Raw genomic sequence first — 19,502 nt, 5'->3', positions numbered from 1 at the left:
CTCATTCAATATCGTAAAATTACTCATTATACATCCCAAGAATAATTTTTTACAAAAAATAATTATCGATGGATTTATTGCATCTCTTATGGTACCTGCAAAATGTAGATTTTGACATCTTAATTATGATTAGTATTTGTATTATCTTTTTACGACAGCTTCGCAATAATTAATGATTCTTTTCCTATTTCGTAAATACAGTAAAAACTACTGTAATTTGGACAGAGCCTTACTCATGATTTATTTGAATTGTTATATAGTAAGTGGATAGGGATAGGGGTGTAGTTATTACCATGAATGGCTTGATTTGTTCTACATTATGTGTACATATGTGTGTATAAATACCGCCCTACACATCCTATGTTTCTTCATGCTTCAAACAATTGTCCAGGTAATTTCTTTCACATCACTGAAACTTGTTCGTGATTCTCTCTAGAGCACACAAATGTTTGAAGTTTTTCTTCAAACAAATCGTTTTGAAGAAGAGAAATTAATCCAAGAGTTGAGAAGGGCTTGTCACTTTATGATAGATAGATATTCTAAAATAGTAGATTGTATTTGGTACAAGTTTTGTTTTAGAGTATTCTAACACGTGTCCTTTTTCTTTTTTTATTTGTGTGATGAAATTGACAGGTGTTACAAAAAGTAAAAGTAATTACCAATTAAAATGTCGATCTCCGCTTGGAAGCCAGCACAATCTAGCATGACAAACTTTTCAGTTCGGGGCATGATGAACAAGCACCAAGGGAAGGATAAGGTGGTGGTGGTATTGGGTGCCACTGGCACAGGCAAATCGCGCCTGGCGATAGACCTGGCCACCCGTTTCGGGGCAGAGGTCATCAACTCGGACAAAATTCAGGTCTACAAGGGCCTTGACATAGTAACCAATAAGGTGAGCAATGAGGAATGCCACGGCGTGCCGCACCATTTGCTTGGAATCATTGATCCCGAGGTGGATTTCACTGAACATGATTTTGTGCATCATGCATTGCTGGCTGCTGATGCCATCGTACAAAAGAATCGGTTGCCAATCATTGCTGGAGGGTCCAATTCCTTCATACAGGCACTTGTCACTGACAACACTGAGTTTTCCTCCAAGTACGAGTGTTGCTTTCTCTGGATGGACGTGGCGATCCCAGTCTTGCACTCGTACGTGTCGAAAAGGGTTGATCAGATGGTGGATAGCGGGTTGGTGGAGGAGGGCAAGGCATTTTTTGACCCAAAAATTCGTGACTATGATTATGGGATTAGGCGTGCCATCGGGGTCCCCGAGATGGATGAATTCTTCAGGAGTGAGGGTCTAGTCGATGGTGAAACTAGGGCTAAGCTTCTTAAGGCAGCTATAGATGAAATTAAGATGAATACTTGCAAATTAGCTTGCCGTCAAGTTGAAAAGATCTTGAGGATGAGGGAGGAATTTGGGTGGCAGATCTATCGGTTAAACGCCACAGAGGTATTCCTTCGATGTGGTGGAGATGCCAATGATGCATGGGAGAAATTGGTGCTGGAGCCGAGTACGAACATGGTGGCTATTTCATTTGCAAAGAAAACATAGATCCGAAACCTACTGCATATGAACAATTAGTATGATTAATTATGTACGTTCGTGCATATCAACAATTAGTATGATCAGCAAAATTTTGTAGGTCTACTGATATACTGAGTTAAAATTCATGGCAGTACATTTAGTGTGAAAGCATTAATATTCAATGCTTTGATCAACGAAATACATATGTAATCCAATTTATACATATTTAAACTCATGTCTGTTCGATTGGCATTATCAACAAGAAATATATATAATCCTATTTGCGTCTAGTTAAACTTGCCGATTCATTTAGTACGATCAACAAAAGAAGTAATCCTTACTCAAACTAAATTAATACTCACTTCCATATGAGTATGATCAACGAAGGACGTAATCCGTACTCAAACTAAATTAATACATACTTTAATATTATGCTTCTACATATGTATGAACAAAATTTATTATCTCTACTTATACCAATTAAACTAGTGTTCGAGCAGTTAGTTTGATTATTAAAATGTTAAATCCTATTTATTTGTATAGGTATAAAAATACAATTTTTGTCTTGTAATTTATGAGGGGCTGTCATTTTTTGTCCTACAGAAGTTATGATAATTAGTTTTTACATGACTAAAATTATAAAAATTATAGAATTAATAGAATTAAAATTACTAAAATAATTAGTGTTATCAATAAAATATAAGTAAAAATACTATGGGTGAGTAGGTGGATATATATGTACACATATATATCTGGAGTTCTTGAAGAGAGTTGAAAATTAAATCAAATTATTTGCGATTGCACTTGAGGTTGATGTATAAATTTGTAATACGGATATATTAGTATAATATGACTAACACAAATTGTGATTGCATGTTAATTTTTATGATATCTATAAAAGCGTATTAATCATCGCTATATTCTTGAATATGAACGAGGAATAAGATTTGTGATTAATTCTTGTAACATTTATCTAAGTTAATAAAACTCATATACGTATATTTATGGTGCTTCCATCAATGAAATATTTAGTCCTAGTTACCAAATTAAACTTTATTTATAGAATTATTTTGAAATATAATCCTACTCATATCAATTTAAAGCTCATGTCAGTACAATTAATATGTCAAGAAAAGTTGCAAATTGTCTTAATTATAAATGTGAATATATTAATGATGTTTGTATCAATAAAGTATAATATAGTCTTGTGCGAACGCATTTATACCAAGTAAAAATTCATGTTCCGTGTATTTATTATGATCATCAAGTGAAAAATCGTGTACATTGCAATTATTGTGGTGTACCAAAGAAGTTATTATGTTGGTCCAGTCTAAAACCAATGTTCGTACAATTAGTCTACAAGCATAATGTGATGCTTTTACGAACAATATATATATGTACCTTCTTGCATATGAACAATTAGTATGATCAACAAAATTATGTAGTTCTACTTATATACTGAGCTAAAATTCATGGCGGTAGAATTAGTATGAAAGCAAGAATATTCAATGCTTTTATCAACGAAATATATATGTAATCCCATTTATACTAATTAAAACTCATGCCCGTGCGATTAGCATGATCTACAATAAATATATTTAATCCTATTTGCAGCTAGTTAAAAGTTGCCAATACATTTAGTACGATCAACAAAAGATGTAATCCCTACTTGTTATAATTTGTAACCTATTGACTTATTAAAAGGCCGACCTTGGCAGCCCAATTACCTGACCCACTTGGCGGCCCATAACCGACCCGGTAACCCGACCCATCCAATCTACCTACTTATATCATACCCCTAGCCCTAAATTTCAGTTTCCCTCTTATTTGTTTTTTCTGCGCTGTCTACTTCCTCTCCTCTCCGAATCCTCTCTGTGATTTTCTGCCTTCTGTTCTCCGAGAGCCATGGCCATTTTCATAAATAAATCTAATGGTTTTGGAAAGCCACCAAGGTTTTTCTTCTCTACCACTGTTTTCACCCCTTTAAATAGGGGATTCTCCCTTTCGGCTAAAGCATGAATCAAGCTGTTTATCTCCTTCACCATTCGCCAAAGTTCTTTGTGAAATATTTTGTAGGGGTCTCTATGACTGTGTGATACTGAGATCTGAGTGATCGGAGTTGTGGTCGGGTTCTTGGTTTGTGGAGTTACCGTGAGTCGGTTCATTGTGGAAACAGTGCCTTTTGACCGTATTCCTTTATCGAGATATTGGATCTAGCTGCTTTAAGCATGTTAATCACTATACGGTTGATTTAATTATTTAATTATTTCTTTCATTTGTTATTATCATTTAAGTTGTATATTGGCCTGTAATAATCGTATGGTGTTTCGTACTCCAATTTTTGTAATAGTTGGATAGGATTTTCTAGTAATTTCCGCTCTATACTACTCAAACTAAATTTATACTCACTTCCATATGAGTATGATACATGACGGAGGTAATCCATACTCAAAATAAATTTATACTTACTTCCATATGATGCTTCTACATATGCATGAATAAAATTTATAATTTTGACAATTTTAGTAATTTATATTAACTGTTCAAACACTAGTTTAATTTGTATAAGTAGAGATAATAAATTTTGTTCGTACATATGTAGAAGCATCATATGGAAGTAAGTATTAATTTAGTTTGAGTATGGATTATATCCTTCGTTGATCATACTCATATGGAAGTGAGTATTACATTCGTTTGAGTAGGAATTACAGCTTTTGTTGATCGTACTAAATGTATCGGAAAGTTTTAACTAGTCGCAAATAGGATTATGTATATTTCTTTTTGATGTGCATAGTGATAAAGTAAATCAAATTATTCGTGATTGCATTTGAGATAGATGAATAAATGTATAATGTGAATATATTAATATAAGATGACTAACACGAATTGTGATCGCATGTTAACATTTATGATATCCATAAGAGCATATTAATCATTGCTATATTCCTGAATATTAACGAGGAATAAGTTGTGTGATTAATTCCTGTAACATATAATGAAGAATTCATGTAAAATAATTCAGGAAACTAAATTACTACTGCATACAATAGCGTTATTACAAAACTAAAACAAAATAAACTAAAATAAATGGATCAATCAGTAACATTAACGGATTGATACTGCAACTTAGTTACTTTCATATAAATCATGGACCACAAAATGTCCAAATACATGAATCAATTGCATATAGTAACAATTACAAGAATAGTATAATTAACATTCAGAATTTGCTCCTATTAAATTTCAGTAAATCTAAATAAGAGATAAAATCTGTAGAACACATTTATTAACGTTAAATTAATATCGTTTTGATCATTATAATATATCTTTTTTTCATATATAGTAGGTTGACAAATTAATGAGGATACTTTTTGAGATTCAAAATTCAATTTTGTAAACTCATTTGACTTTACTCAAAAGCAAATCCTACGTAAGATATGGATAATCACTACGTACTTTGTCATTATCTTTTAATTTCTCATAATTTTTTTCTCATTCAATATTGTAAAATTATTCATTATACATCCCAAGAATATTTTTTTACAAAAAATAATTATCGATGGATTTATTGCATCTCTTATGGTACCTGCACAGTGTAGATTTTGACATCTTAATTATGATTAGTATTTGTATTCTTTTTGCGACAGCTTCGCAATAATTAATGATTCTTTTCCTATTCCGTAAATACAGTAAAAAATACTGTAATTTGGACAGAGCCTTACTCATGATTTATTTGAATTGTTATATAGTAAGTGGATAGGGATAGGGGTGTAGTTATTACCATGAATGGCTTGATTTGTTCTACATTATGTGTACGTATGTGTGTATAAATACCCCCCTACACATCCTATGTTTCTTCATGCTTCAAACAATTGTCCAGGTAATTTCTTTCACATCAATGAAACTTGTTCGTGATTCTCTCTAGAGCACACAAATGTTTGAAGTTTCTCTTCAAACAAATCGTTTTGAAGAAGAGAAATTAATCCAAGAATTGAGAAGCGCTTGTCACTCTATGATAGATAGATATTCTAAAATAGTAGATTGTATTTGGTACAAGTTTTGTTTTAGAGTATTCTAACACGTGTCCTTTTTCTTTTTTTATTTGTGTGATGAAATTGACAGGTGTTACAAAAAGTAAAAGTAATTACCAATTAAAATGTCGATCTCCGCTTGGAAGCCAGCACAATCTAGCATGACAAACTTTTCAGTTCGGGGCATGATGAACAAGCACCAAGGGAAGGATAAGGTGGTGGTGGTATTGGGTGCCACTGGCACAGGCAAATCGCGCCTGGCGATAGACCTGGCCACCCGTTTCGGGGCAGAGGTCATCAACTCGGACAAAATTCAGGTCTACAAGGGCCTTGACATAGTTACCAATAAGGTCATTAATATGGAATGCCACGGCGTGCCGCACCATTTGCTCGGAATCATTGATCCCGAGGTGGATTTCACTGTACATGATTTTGTGCATCATGCATTGCTGGCTGCTGATGCCATCGTACAAATGAATCGGTTGCCAATCATTGCTGGAGGGTCCAATTCCTTCATACAGGCACTTGTCACTGACAACACTGAGTTTTCCTCCAAGTACGAGTGTTGCTTTCTCTGGATGGACGTGGCGATCCCGGTCTTGCACTCGTACGTGTCGAAAAGGGTTGATCAGATGGTGGATAGCGGGTTGGTGGAGGAGGGCAAGGCATTTTTTGACCCAAAAATTCGTGACTATGATTATGGGATTAGGCGTGCCATCGGGGTCCCCGAGATGGATGAATTCTTCAGGAGTGAGGGTCTAGTCGATGGTGAAACTAGGGCTAAGCTTCTTAAGGCAGCTATAGATGAAATTAAGATGAATACTTGCAAATTAGATTGCCGTCAAGTTGAAAAGATCTTGAGGATCAGGGAGGAATTTGGGTGGCAGATCTATCGGTTAAACGCCACAGAGGTATTCCTTCGATGTGGTGGAGATGCCAATGATGCATGGGAGAAATTGGTGCTGGAGCCGAGTACGAACATGGTGGCTCGTTTCATTTGCAAAGAAAACATAGATCCGAAACCTACTGTATATGAACAATTAGTATGATCAATTATCTACGTTCGTGCATATGAACAATTAGTATGATCAGCAAAATTTTGTAGTTCTACTGATACACTGAGTTAAAATTCATGGCAGTACATTTAGTGTGAAAGCATTAATATTCAATGCTTTGATCAACGAAATACATATGTAATCCAATTTATACAAATTTAAACTCATGTCTGTTCGATTGGCATTATCAACAAGAAATATATATAATCCTATTTGCGTCTAGTTAAACTTGCCGATTCATTTAGTACGATCAACAAAAGAAGTAATCCTTACTCAAACTAAATTAATACTCACTTCCATATGAGTATGATCAACGAAGGACGTAATCCGTACTCAAACTAAATTAATACATACTTTAATATTATGCTTCTACATATGTATGAACAAAATTTATTATCTCTACTTATACCAATTAAACTAGTGTTCGAGCAGTTAGTGTGGTTATTAAAATGTTAAATCCTACTTATTTGTATAGGTATAAAAATACAGTTTCTGTCTTGTAATTTATGAGGGGCTGTCATTTTTTGTCCTACAGAAGTTATGATAATTAGTTTTTACAAGACTAAAATTATAAAAATTATAGAATTAATAGAATTAAAATTACTAAAATAATTAGTGTTATCAATAAAATATAAGTAAAAATACTATGGGTGAGTAGGTGGATATATATGTACACATATATATCTGGAGTTCTTGAAGAAAGTTGAAAATTAAATCAAATTATTCGCGATTGCACTTGAGGTTGATGTATAAATTTGTAATACGGATATATTAGTATAATATGACTAACACAAATTGTGATTGCATGTTAAATTTTATGATATCTATAAAAGCGTATTAATCATCGCTATATTCTTGAATATGAACGAGGAATAAGATTTGTGATTAATTCTTGTAACATTTATCTAAGTTAATAAAACTCATATACGTATATTTATGGTGCTTCCATCAATGAAATATTTAGTCCTAGTTACCAAATTAAACTTTATTTATAGAATTATTTTGAAATATAATCCTACTCATATCAATTTAAAGCTCATGTCAGTACAATTAATATGTCAAGAAAAGTTGCAAATTGTCTTAATTATAAATGTGAATATATTAATGATGTTTGTATCAATAAAGTATAATATAGTCTTGTGCGAACGTATTTATACCAAGTAAAAATTCATGTTCCGTGTATTTATTATGATCATCAAGTGAAAAATCGTGTACGTGCAATTATTGTGGTGTACCAAAGAAGTTATTATGTTGGTCCAGTCTAAAACCAATGTTCGTACAATTAGTTTAAAAGCATAATGTGATGCTTTTACTAACAAAATATATATGTACCTTCTTGCATATGAACAATTAGTATGATCAACAAAATTATGTAGTTCTACTTATATACTGAGTTAAAATTCATGGCGTTAGAATTAGTATGAAAGCAAGAATATTCAATGCTTTGATCAACGAAATATATATGTAATCCCATTTATACTAATTAAAACTCATGCCCGTGCGATTAGCATGATCTACAATAAATATATTTAATCCTATTTGCAGCTAGTTAAAAGTTGCCGATACATTTAGTACGATCAACAAAAGATGTAATCCCTACTTGTTATAATTTGTAGCCTATTGACTTATTAAAAGGCCGACCTTGGCAGCCCAATTACCTGACCCACTTGGCGGCCCACAACCGACCCGGTAACCCGACCCATCCAATCTACCTACTTATATCACACCCCTAGCCCTAAATTTCAGTTTCCCTCTTATTTGTTTTTTCTGCGCTGTCTACTTCCTGTCCTCTCCGAATCCTCTCTGTGATTTTCTGCCTTCTGTTCTCCGAGAGCCATGGCCATTTTCATAAACAAATCTAATGGTTTAGGAAAGCCACCAAGGTTTTCCTTCTCTACCACTGTTTTCACCCCTTTAAATAGGGGATTCTCCCTTTCGGCTAAAACATGAATCAAGCAGTTTATCTCCTTCACCATTCGCCAAAGTTCTTTCTGAAATATTTTGTAGGGGTCTCTATGACCGTGTGATACTGAGATCTGAGTGATCGGAGTTGTGGTCGGGTTCTTGGTTTGTGGAGTTACCGTGAGTCGGTTCATTGTGGAAACAGTGCCTTGTGACCGTATTCCTTTATCGAGATATTGGATCTAGCTGCTTTAGGCATGTTAATCACTATACTGTTGATTTAATTATTTAATTATTTCTTTCATTCGTTATTATCATTTAAGTTGTATATTGGCCTGTAATAATCGATGGTGTTTCGTACTCCAATTTTTGTAATAGTTGGATAGGATTTTCTAGTGATTTCCGCTCTATACTACTCAAACTAAATTTATACTCACTTCTATATGAGTATGATCAATGAAGGAGGTAATCCATACTCAAAATAAATTTATACTTACTTCCATATGATGCTTCTACATATGCATGAACAAAATTTATAATTTTGACAATTTTAGTAATTTATATTAACTGTTCAAACACTAGTTTAATTTGCATAAGTAGAGATAATAAATTTTGTTCGTACATATGTAGAAGCATCATATGGAAGTAAGTATTAATTTAGTTTGAGTACGGATTATATCCTTCGTTGATCATACTCATATGGAAGTGAGTATTAGATTCGTTTGAGTAGGAATTACATCTTTTGTTGATCGTACTAAATGTATCGGAAAGTTTTAACTAGTCGCTAATAGGATTATGTATATTTCTTTTTGATGTGCATAGGGATAAAGTAAATCAAATTATTCGTGATTGCATTTGAGATAGATGAATAAATGTATAATGTGAATATATTAATATAAGATGAATAACACGAATTGTGATCGCATGTTACCATTTATGATATCCATAAGAGCATATTAATCATTGCTATATTCCTGAATATTAACGAGGAATAAGTTGTGTGATTAATTCCTGTAACATGTAATGAAGAATTCATGTAAAATAATTCAGGAAACTAAATTACTACTGCATACAATAACGTTATTACAAAACTAAAACAAAATAAACTAAAATAAATGGATCAATCAGTAACATCAACGGATGGATACTGCAACTTAATTACTTTCATATAAATCATGGACCACAAAATGTCCAAATACATGAATCAATTGCATATAGTAACAATTACAAGAATAGTATAATTAACATTCAGAATTTGCTCCAATTAAATTTCAGTAAATCTAAATAAGAGATAAAATCTGTAGAACACATTTATTAACGTTAAATTAATATCGATTTTGTCATTATAATATATCTTTTTTTCATATATAGTAGGTTGACAAATTAATGAGGATACCTTTTGAGATTCAAAATTCAATTTTGTAAACTCACTTGACTTTACTCAAAAGCAAATCCTACGTAAGATATGGATAATCACTACGTACTTTGTCATTATCTTTTAATTTCTCATAATTTTTTTCTTATTCAATATCTTAAAATTACTCATTATACATCCCAAGAATATTTTTTTACAAAAAATAATTATCGATGGATTTATTGCATCTCTTATGGTACCTGCACGGTGTAGATTTTGACATCTTAATTATGATTAGTATTTGTATTATCTTTTTACGACAGCTTCGCAATAATTAATGATTCTTTTCCTATTCCGTAAATACAGTAAAAAATACTGTAATTTGGACAGAGCCTTACTCATGATTTATTTGAATTGTTATATAGTAAGTGGATAGGGATAGGGGTGTAGTTATTACCATGAATGGCTTGATTTGTTCTACATTATGTGTACGTATGTGTGTATAAATACCCCCCTACACATCCTATGTTTCTTCATTTTTCAAACAATTGTCTAGGTAATTTCTTTCACATCAATGAAACATGTTCATGATTCTCTCAAGAGTATACAAATGTTTGAAGTTTTTCTTCAAACAAATCGTTTTGAAGAAGAGAAATTAATCCAAGAGTTGAGAAGGGCTTGTCACTCTATGATAAATAGAAATTCTAAAATAGTAGATTGTATTTGGTACAAGTTTTGTTTTAGAGTATTCTAACACGTGTCCTTTTTCTTTTTTTATTTGTGTGATGAAATTGACAGGTGTTACAAAAAGTAAAAGTAATTACCAATTAAAATGTCGATCTTCGCTTGGAAGCCAGCACAATCTAGCATGACAAACTTTTCAGTTCGGGGCATGATGAACAAGCACCAAGGGAGGGATAAGGTGGTGGTGGTATTGGGTGCCACTGGCACAGGCAAATCGCGCCTGGCGATAGACCTGGCCACCCGTTTCGGGGCAGAGGTCATCAACTCGGACAAATTCAGGTCTACAAGGGCCTTGACATAGTAACCAATAAGGTGAGCAATGAGGAATGCCACGGCGTGCCGCACCATTCGCTCGGAATCATTGATCCCTAGGTGGATTTCACTGTACATGATTTTGTGCATCATGCATTGCTGGCTGCTGATGCCACCGTACAAAAAAATCGGTTGCCAATCATTGCTGGAGGGTCCAATTCCTTCATACAGGCACTTGTCACTGACAACACTGAGTTTTCCTCCAAGTACGAGTGTTGCTTTCTCTGGATGGACGTGGCGATCCCGGTCTTGCACTCGTACGTGTCGAAAAGGGTTGATCAGATGGTGGATAGCGGGTTGGTGGAGGAGGGCAAGGCATTTTTTGACCCAAAAATTCGTGACTATGATTATGGGATTAGGCGTGCCATCGGGGTCCCCGAGATGGATGAATTCTTCAGGAGTGAGGGTCTAGTCGATGGTGAAACTAGGGCTAAGCTTCTTAAGGCAGCTATAGATGAAATTAAGATGAATACTTGCAAATTAGCTTGCCGTCAAGTTGAAAAGATCTTGAGGATGAGGGAGGAATTTGGGTGGCAGATCTATCGGTTAAACGCCACAGAGGTATTCCTTCGATGTGGTGGAGATGCCAATGATGCATGGGAGAAATTGGTGCTGGAGCCGAGTACGAACATGGTGGCTCGTTTCATTTGCAAACAAAACATAGATCCGAAACCTACTGCATATGAACAATTAGTATGATCAATTATGTACGTTCGTGCATATGAACAATTAGTATGATCAGCAAAATTTTGTAGTTCTACTGATATACTGAGTTAAAATTCATGGCAGTACATTTAGTGTGATAGCATTAATATTCAATGCTTTGATCAACGAAATACATATGTAATCCAATTTATACAAATTTAAACTCATGTCTGTTCGATTGGCATTATCAACAAGAAATATATATAATCCTATTTGCGTCTAGTTAAACTTGCCGATTCATTTAGTACGATCAACAAAAGAAGTAATCCTTACTCAAACTAAATTAATACTCACTTCCATATGAGTATGATCAACGAACGACGTAATCCGTACTCAAACTAAATTAATACATACTTTAATATTATGCTTCTACATATGTATGAACAAAATTTATTATCTCTACTTATACCAATTAAACTAGTGTTCGAGCAGTTAGTGTGATTATTAAAATGTTAAATCCTACTTATTTGTATAGGTATAAAAATACAGTTTCTGTCTTGTAATTTATGAGGGGCTGTCATTTTTTGTCCTACAGAAGTTATGATAATTAGTTTTTACAAGACTAAAATTATAAAAATTATAGAATTAATAGAATTAAAATTACTAAAATAATTAGTGTTATCAATAAAATATAAGTAAAAATACTATGGGTGCGTAGGTGGATATATATGTACACATATATATCTGGAGTTCTTGAAGAAAGTTGAAAATTAAATCAAATTATTCGCGATTGGACTTGAGGTTGATGTATAAATTTGTAATACGGATATATTAGTATAATATGACTAACACAAATTGTGATTGCATGTTAATTTTTATGATATCTATAAAAGCGTATTAATCATCGCTATATTCTTGAATATGAACGAGGAATAAGATTTGTGATTAATTCTTGTAACATTTATCTAAGTTAATAAAACTCATATACGTATATTTATGGTGCTTCCATCAAGGAAATATTTAGTCCTAGTTACCAAATTAAACTTTATTTATAGAATTATTTTGAAATATAATCCTACTCATATCAATTTAAAGCTCATGTCAGTACAATTAATATGTCAAGAAAAGTTACAAATTGTCTTAATTATAAATGTGAATATATTAATGATGTTTGTATCAATAAAGTATAATATAGTCTTGTGCGAACGTATTTATACCAAGTAAAAATTCATGTTCCGTGTATTTATTATGATCATCAAGTGAAAAATCGTGTACGTGCAATTATTGTGGTGTACCAAAGAAGTTATTATGTTGGTCCAGTCTAAAACCAATGTTCGTACAATTAGTTTACAAGCATAATGTGATGCTTTTACTAACAAAATATATATGTACCTTCTTGCATATGAACAATTAGTATGATCAACAAAATTATGTAGTTCTACTTATATAATGAGTTAAAAGTCATGGCAGTAGAATTAGTATGAAAGCAAGAATATTCAATGCTTTGATCAACGAAATATATATGTAATCCCATTTATACTAATTAAAACTCATGCCCGTGCGATAAGCATGATCTACAATAAATATATTTAATCCTATTTGCAGCTAGTTAAAAGTTGCCGATACATTTAGTACGATCAACAAAAGATGTAATCCCTACTTGTTATAATTTGTAGCCTAATGACTTATTAAAAAGGCCGACCTTGGCAGCCCAATTACCTGACCCACTTGGCGGCCCACAACCAACCCGGTAACCCGACCCATCCAATCTACCTACTTATATCACACCCCTAGCCCTAAATCTCAGTTTCCCTCTTATTTGTTTTTTCTGCGCTGTCTACTTTCTCTCCTCTCCGAATCCTCACTGTGATTTTCTACCTTCTGTTCTCCGAGAGCCATGGCCATTTTCATAAACCACTCTAATGGTTTAGGAAAGCCACCAAGGTTTTCCTTTTCACACCTGTTTTCACCCCTTTAAATAGGGGATTCTCCCTTTCGGCTAAAACATGAATCAAGCTGTTTATCTCCTTCACCATTCTCCAAGTTCTTTGTGAAATATTTTGTAGGGATCTCTATGACCGTGTGATATTAAGATCTGAGTGATCGGAGTTGTGGTCGGGTTCCTGGTTTGTGGAGTTACCGTGAGTCGGTTCATTGTGGAAACAGTGCCTTGTGACCGTATTCCTTTATCGAGATATTGGATCTAGCTGCTTTAAGCATGTTAATCACTATACTGTTGATTTAATTATTTCATTATTTCTTTCATTTGTTATTATCATTTAAGTTGTATATTGGCCTGTAATAATCGTATGGTGTTTCGTACTCCAATTTTTGTAATAGTTGGATAGGATTTTCTAGTGATTTCCGCTCTATACTACTCAAACTAAATTTATACTCACTTCCATATGAGTATGATCAATGAAGGAGGTAATCCATACTCAAAATAAATTTATACTTACTTCCATATGATGCTTCTACTATGCATGAACAAAATTTATAATTTTGGCAATTTTAGTAATTTATATTAACTGTTCAAACACTAGTTTAATTTGTATAAGTAGAGATAATAAATTTTGTTCGTACATATGTAGAAGCATCATATGGAAGTAAGTATTAATTTAGTTTGAGTACGGATTATATCCTTCGTTGATCATACTCATATGGAAGTGAGTATTTGATTCGTTTGAGTAGGAATTACATCTTTTGTTGATCGTACTAAATGTATCGGAAAGTTTTAACTAGTCGCAAATAGGATTATGTATATTTCTTTTTTATGTGCATAGGGATAAAGTAAATCAAATTATTCGTGATTGCATTTGAGATAGATGAATAAATGTATAATGTGAATATATTAATATAAGATGACTAACACGAATTGTAATCGCATGTTACCATTTATGATATCCATAAGAGCATATTAATCATTGCTATATTCCTGAATATTAACGTGGAATAAGTTGTGTGATTAATTCCTGTAACATATAATGAAGAATTCATGTAAAATAATTCAGGAAACTAAATTACTACTGCATACAATAACGTTATTACAAAACTAAAACAAAATAAACTAAAATAAATGGATCAATCAGTAACATCAACGGATGGATACTGCAACTTAATTACTTTCATATAAATCATGGACCACAAAATGTCCAAATACATGAATCAATTGCATATAGTAACAATTACAAGAATAGTATAATTAACATTCAGAATTTGCTCCAATTCAATTTTAGTAAATCTAAATAAGAGATAAAATCTGTAGAACACATTTATTAACGTTAAATTAATATCGATTTTGTCATTATAATATATCTTTTTTTCATATATAGTAGGTTGACAAATTAATGTGGATACCTTTTGAGATTCAAAATTCAATTTTCTAAACTCACTTGACTTTACTCAAAAGCAAATCCTACGTAAGATATGGATAATCACTACGTACTTTGTCATTATCTTTTAATTTATCATAATTTTTTTCTCATTCAATATCTTAAAATTACTCATTATACATCCCAAGAATATTTTTTTACAAAAAATAATTATCGATGGATTTATTGCATCTCTTATGGTACCTGCACGGTGTAGATTTTGACATCTTAATTATGATTAGTATTTGTATTATCTTTTTACGACAGCTTCGCAATAATTAATGATTCTTTTCCTATTCCGTAAATACAGTAAAAAATACTGTAATTTGGACAGAGCCTTACTCATGATTTATTTGAATTTATATATAGTAAGTGGATAGGGATAGGGGTGTAGTTATTACCATGAATGGCTTGATTTGTTCTACATTATGTGTACGTATGTGTGTATAAATACCCCCCTACACATCCTATGTTTCTTCATTTTTCAAACAATTGTCTAGGTAATTTCTTTCACATCAATGAAACATGTTCCTGATTCTCTCTAGAGTATACAAATGTTTGAAGTTTTTCTTCAAACAAATCGTTTTGAAGAAGAGAAATTAATCCAAGAGTTGAGAAGGGCTTGTCACTCTATGATAAATACAAATTCTAAAATAGTCGATTGTATTTGGTACAAGTTTTGTTTTAGAGTATTCTAACACGTGTCCTTTTTCTTTTTTTATTTATGTGATGAAATTGACAGGTGTTACAAAAAGTAAAAGTAATTACCAATTAAAATGACGATCTTCGCTTGGAAGCCAACACAATCTAGCATGACAAACTTTTCAGTTCGGGGCATGATGAACAAGCACCAAGGGAGGGATAAGGTGGTGGTGGTATTGGGTGCCACTGGCACAGGCAAATCGCGCCTGGCGATAGACCTGGCCACCCGTTTCGGGGCAGAGGTCATCAACTCGGACAAAATTCAGGTCTACAAGGGCCTTGACATAGTAACCAATAAGGTGAGCAATGAGGAATGCCACGGCGTGCCGCACCATTCGCTCGGAATCATTGATCCCTAGGTGGATTTCACTGTACATGATTTTGTGCATCATGCATTGCTGGCTGCTGATGCCACCGTACAAAAAAATCGATTGCCAATCATTGCTGGAGGGTCCAATTCCTTCATACAAGCACTTGTCACTGACAACACTGAGTTTTCCTCCAAGTACGAGTGTTGCTTTCTCTGGATGGACGTGGCGATCCCGGTCTTGCACTCGTACGTGTCGAAAAGGGTTGATCAGATGGTGGATAGCGGGTTGGTGGAGGAGGGCAAGGCATTTTTTGACCCAAAAATTCGTGACTATGATTATGGGATTAGGCGTGCCATCGGGGTCCCCGAGATGGATGAATTCTTCAGGAGTGAGGGTCTAGTCGATGGTGAAACTAGGGCTAAGCTTCTTAAGGCAGCTATAGATGAAATTAAGATGAATACTTGCAAATTAGCTTGCCGTCAAGTTGAAAAGATCTTGAGGATGAGGGAGGAATTTGGGTGGCAGATCTATCGGTTAAACGCCACAGAGGTATTCCTTCGATGTGGTGGAGATGCCAATGATGCATGGGAGAAATTGGTGCTGGAGCCGAGTACGAACATGGTGGCTCGTTTCATTTGCAAACAAAACATAGATCCGAAACCTACTGCATATGAACAATTAGTATGATCAATTATGTACGTTCGTGCATATGAACAATTAGTATGATCAGCAAAATTTTGTAGTTCTACTGATATACTGAGTTAAAATTCATGGCAGTACATTTAGTGTGATAGCATTAATATTCAATGCTTTGATCAACGAAATACATATGTAATCCAATTTATACAAATTTAAACTCATGTCTGTTCGATTGGCATTATCAACAAGAAATATATATAATCCTATTTGCGTCTAGTTAAACTTGCCGATTCATTTAGTACGATCAACAAAAGAAGTAATCCTTACTCAAACTAAATTAATACTCACTTCCATATGAGTATGATCAACGAAGGACGTAATCCGTACTCAAACTAAATTAATACATACTTTAATATTATGCTTCTACATATGTATGAACAAAATTTATTATCTCTACTTATACCAATTAAACTAGTGTTCGAGCAGTTAGTGTGATTATTAAAATGTTAAATCCTACTTATTTGTATAGGTATAAAAATACAGTTTCTGTCTTGTAATTTATGAGGGGCTGTCATTTTTTGTCCTACAGAAGTTATGATAATTAGTTTTTACAAGACTAAAATTATAAAAATTATAGAATTAATAGAATTAAAATTACTAAAATAATTAGTGTTATCAATAAAATATAAGTAAAAATACTATGGGTGCGTAGGTGGATATATATGTACACATATATATCTGGAGTTCTTGAAGAAAGTTGAAAATTAAATCAAATTATTCGCGATTGGACTTGAGGTTGATGTATAAATTTGTAATACGGATATATTAGTATAATATGACTAACACAAATTGTGATTGCATGTTAATTTTTATGATATCTATAAAAGCGTATTAATCATCGCTATATTCTTGAATATGAACGAGGAATAAGATTTGTGATTAATTCTTGTAACATTTATCTAAGTTAATAAAACTCATATACGTATATTTATGGTGCTTCCATCAAGGAAATATTTAGTCCTAGTTACCAAATTAAACTTTATTTATAGAATTATTTTGAAATATAATCCTACTCATATCAATTTAAAGCTCATGTCAGTACAATTAATATGTCAAGAAAAGTTACAAATTGTCTTAATTATAAATGTGAATATATTAATGATGTTTGTATCAATAAAGTATAATATAGTCTTGTGCGAACGTATTTATACCAAGTAAAAATTCATGTTCCGTGTATTTATTATGATCATCAAGTGAAAAATCGTGTACGTGCAATTATTGTGGTGTACCAAAGAAGTTATTATGTTGGTCCAGTCTAAAACCAATGTTCGTACAATTAGTTTACAAGCATAATGTGATGCTTTTACTAACAAAATATATATGTACCTTCTTGCATATGAACAATTAGTATGATCAACAAAATTATGTAGTTCTACTTATATAATGAGTTAAAAGTCATGGCAGTAGAATTAGTATGAAAGCAAGAATATTCAATGCTTTGATCAACGAAATATATATGTAATCCCATTTATACTAATTAAAACTCATGCCCGTGCGATAAGCATGATCTACAATAAATATATTTAATCCTATTTGCAGCTAGTTAAAAGTTGCCGATACATTTAGTACGATCAACAAAAGATGTAATCCCTACTTGTTATAATTTGTAGCCTAATGACTTATTAAAAAGGCCGACCTTGGCAGCCCAATTACCTGACCCACTTGGCGGCCCACAACCAACCCGGTAACCCGACCCATCCAATCTACCTACTTATATCACACCCCTAGCCCTAAATCTCAGTTTCCCTCTTATTTGTTTTTTCTGCGCTGTCTACTTTCTCTCCTCTCCGAATCCTCACTGTGATTTTCTACCTTCTGTTCTCCGAGAGCCATGGCCATTTTCATAAACCACTCTAATGGTTTAGGAAAGCCACCAAGGTTTTCCTTTTCACACCTGTTTTCACCCCTTTAAATAGGGGATTCTCCCTTTCGGCTAAAACATGAATCAAGCTGTTTATCTCCTTCACCATTCTCCAAGTTCTTTGTGAAATATTTTGTAGGGATCTCTATGACCGTGTGATATTAAGATCTGAGTGATCGGAGTTGTGGTCGGGTTCCTGGTTTGTGGAGTTACCGTGAGTCGGTTCATTGTGGAAACAGTGCCTTGTGACCGTATTCCTTTATCGAGATATTGGATCTAGCTGCTTTAAGCATGTTAATCACTATACTGTTGATTTAATTATTTCATTATTTCTTTCATTTGTTATTATCATTTAAGTTGTATATTGGCCTGTAATAATCGTATGGTGTTTCGTACTCCAATTTTTGTAATAGTTGGATAGGATTTTCTAGTGATTTCCGCTCTATACTACTCAAACTAAATTTATACTCACTTCCATATGAGTATGATCAATGAAGGAGGTAATCCATACTCAAAATAAATTTATACTTACTTCCATATGATGCTTCTACTATGCATGAACAAAATTTATAATTTTGGCAATTTTAGTAATTTATATTAACTGTTCAAACACTAGTTTAATTTGTATAAGTAGAGATAATAAATTTTGTTCGTACATATGTAGAAGCATCATATGGAAGTAAGTATTAATTTAGTTTGAGTACGGATTATATCCTTCGTTGATCATACTCATATGGAAGTGAGTATTTGATTCGTTTGAGTAGGAATTACATCTTTTGTTGATCGTACTAAATGTATCGGAAAGTTTTAACTAGTCGCAAATAGGATTATGTATATTTCTTTTTTATGTGCATAGGGATAAAGTAAATCAAATTATTCGTGATTGCATTTGAGATAGATGAATAAATGTATAATGTGAATATATTAATATAAGATGACTAACACGAATTGTAATCGCATGTTACCATTTATGATATCCATAAGAGC

The 19,502-nt window shown here is 33.0% G+C and overlaps 4 pseudogenes; all 4 read left to right on the top strand.

Moving 5' to 3' along the window:
- Positions 1–667: 667 nt before the first annotated feature.
- On the top strand, positions 668–1,555 carry LOC148789417 (adenylate isopentenyltransferase 5, chloroplastic pseudogene; annotated as a pseudogene).
- A 4,189-nt stretch (positions 1,556–5,744) lies between these two features.
- LOC148789416 (adenylate isopentenyltransferase 5, chloroplastic pseudogene) lies at positions 5,745–6,608 on the top strand (annotated as a pseudogene).
- A 4,094-nt stretch (positions 6,609–10,702) lies between these two features.
- Positions 10,703–11,625, top strand: LOC148789415 (adenylate isopentenyltransferase 5, chloroplastic pseudogene; annotated as a pseudogene).
- Positions 11,626–15,778: 4,153 nt separating this feature from the next.
- LOC148789414 (adenylate isopentenyltransferase 5, chloroplastic pseudogene) lies at positions 15,779–16,642 on the top strand (annotated as a pseudogene).
- The last annotated feature ends 2,860 nt before the right edge of the window (positions 16,643–19,502 follow it).

This window comes from Sesamum indicum, linkage group LG1 (genome assembly GCF_026168435.1).
Source record: "Sesamum indicum cultivar Baizhima isolate 11 linkage group LG1, ASM2616843v1, whole genome shotgun sequence".
NCBI lineage: Eukaryota > Viridiplantae > Streptophyta > Magnoliopsida > Lamiales > Pedaliaceae > Sesamum > Sesamum indicum.
The sequence above is the reverse complement of the archived record's forward strand: the minus strand, read 5'-3'. Positions and strand labels throughout refer to the sequence as shown.